The 2,365-nt window shown below is 43.4% G+C and overlaps 1 protein-coding gene across 1 annotated transcript in view; it reads left to right on the plus strand.

Moving 5' to 3' along the window:
* LOC102821270 overlaps positions 1–2,365 on the plus strand; it is a 45,883-nt gene that overhangs the window by 41,673 nt on the left and 1,845 nt on the right. The window lies entirely within an intron of this gene.

Here is a 2,365-nt window from a genome sequence, read left to right on the forward strand (position 1 = left end):
GGTACCGATGCGATGGCACCTAACAACAACAACAAATCTTTACTAGGTAGTAAATAATACTGGCTAGGTATGTTGCAACTGCTGATCTTAGAGTTACCAGCTGAGTGCTTAAACACTGCAGTAACTTGGTTCCTATAAACTAGCACCTGGCCAGGCTCTCTTCAAGGTGTATTACCTGCATGAGAATATTCAATCCTCCCAAAAATCTTTGAAGTGAGTTTAGATGAAGAAGCTGAGACAGATAGAGGTCAGATTGCCAGTAAATTATAGAGTTCAAATATGAATCCAAGAAGTCTGTCTCCAGACTCTTAACGACAAACAACACTCTTTATCTTCCATCTCTGGTTTATGAAAAAAAAAATTCCACCTCATGGTAAACTTGTTTTATCTGTGTCCTTCCACCAATCCCCACTTGCTGTGGCATCAGCTCTGACTCACGGTGACACCATGTTTGTCAAGGTAGAACTGGTCCATAGGGATTCCAGTATCTGGTTCTTCACGAATGAATGGCCAGGCCTTTTTTCAAAGGTACCTCTGAGTGAATCAGACTGTTAGTGGTGGTTGTTAAGTGCCACTGAGTCAGTTCTGCTCAGTATATAGGATTTCTGAGGATCCAGTGGTAGGTCAGTGCTCATCCTATAATGCTACACCAGGACCCCAGTCTTTGCCTTAGCAGCTAAGACAGTTAGCCATTTGCACCACTCAAGGACTTCTCTCCGGCCCTCCCCCATTCCTACCCCCACCTTATCATCTGCTTGTTTGTTTCTCTTCTTGAAGCCACAGCAGAGCTAGGGCCAGAAGAATGTTCGTGGCCACTGGAATCTCAGAGTGGTTCCTCAAAGCTGTCAAGTGACAATTCTGTCTTAAACTTCCTAAAGAAGATGTAACAGAGCTTGGGGAGTAGATGGGTATGAAAGAGCGCCCTCTCAGTTTTCCTAAGCATTTCCTGCCCAGCTCTGTCTGCATGGCTCTGTCTGCATTTCCTGCCACAACCTGTCTGCATGGCTCTGCTATACCCAGAGACCCCACAGCCCCTGGGCTGCTCTGTCACTGCTCACCAACATTGTTGTCTTGTTGTTTATGTGACGGAGCAGCTACATGGCAAGTGGCATCTGTCTTGTTTATCTCTGGCCCTCTTGTGCCTGCTTAGTGTCTGATATCTTGTACGGGTTCAGTAGGAAGCTTGAATGAGTAAAATGTCCTTTATTCCACCCATCCTTAAACTGCTACTTAAACCCCAACTCTTCCACAGGCCTGTCTGTAATCCACTCCAGCTGGCATTACTTGTTTTCTCCCTCACCCTCCCATAGTGCTTGGCGATTCACATCTGGTACTCTCTTCAGATTGCCATGGTGCCTTCGTTTCAGTGACCATCTTCCTGACTCTCCTAAAACATTTCCACAGAACCCGTAGCACAGAAAGTCTTCAAGTAATAATTTACTGACCTTAAAAAAAGCACTCCTGCGATAGCTTGACTAAAATGTGAAAAAGTGTCCGTGTCCACTCACAATCTTAAAAAAGAACCTAATTTGGCAACACAAAATACTATGCTATAGAAATACCTTTTTCAGAGCATCGTCTGTTAACAAGCAAGAGAAGGCTTGTGAATGTGCTTTGCAAACTGTGCACCTATGTAACTGTTAGTGACGTTGTAGTTCAAACCGACCTTTCAGTCCAGTGCCATACCAGGACTCCAATGTTGGAAAGTGCCATCACGTCGGTTCCAATTCATAAGAGACCCGGTATAGGGTTTCTGAGGAGCAGCTGGTGACCTTGAACTGACAACCTGGAGGTTCAAACTGGCCTTACAGTCCAATGCATAACCCACAGCGCCACACCAGGACTCCAGAATTTGGGCTTTATTACTTAGATACTGGATTGTGCAATTTGCACAGAATACAGTGGGAATGGGGCTAAGCCCTAGTGGATTAGATTCAAGGATGACTTCCTCTCAAAGTCTGAAACTTACCTCATGGACCCATTGGCTTGTTAGAGCACTGGATGCTGGTTCTAGGACATCATTTTTTTTCCCTTCTAATCATACAAACAAAATATTTTTATTGTAGACCTTTAGAGAAAAAAAAAAAAAAATACAGAGAAGCATGAAAGTAGAAGTCATCATGATCCTGCTTCCTAGAGACCCACAACGAATATTTCTGTATATATCCTGCTGGCATTTTTTCCTGTAAATGTAATTTTTAAAATTTGGAGTCATACAAATACATATATTGCATTTTTAAATTACTTTTATATCAAGCATGAGTTGGAACCTACTTGATGGCACTCAACAGCATTATATCGAGAACATTTCCCAAAAGGAGGGGAGTGGTTGACTTTGCAGTCCAGGAGCGGAGGTCCCTACAAC

The sequence above is a fragment of the Chrysochloris asiatica genome, unplaced genomic scaffold (assembly GCF_000296735.1).
Source record: "Chrysochloris asiatica unplaced genomic scaffold, ChrAsi1.0 scaffold00046, whole genome shotgun sequence".
Classification (NCBI taxonomy): domain Eukaryota; kingdom Metazoa; phylum Chordata; class Mammalia; order Afrosoricida; family Chrysochloridae; genus Chrysochloris; species Chrysochloris asiatica.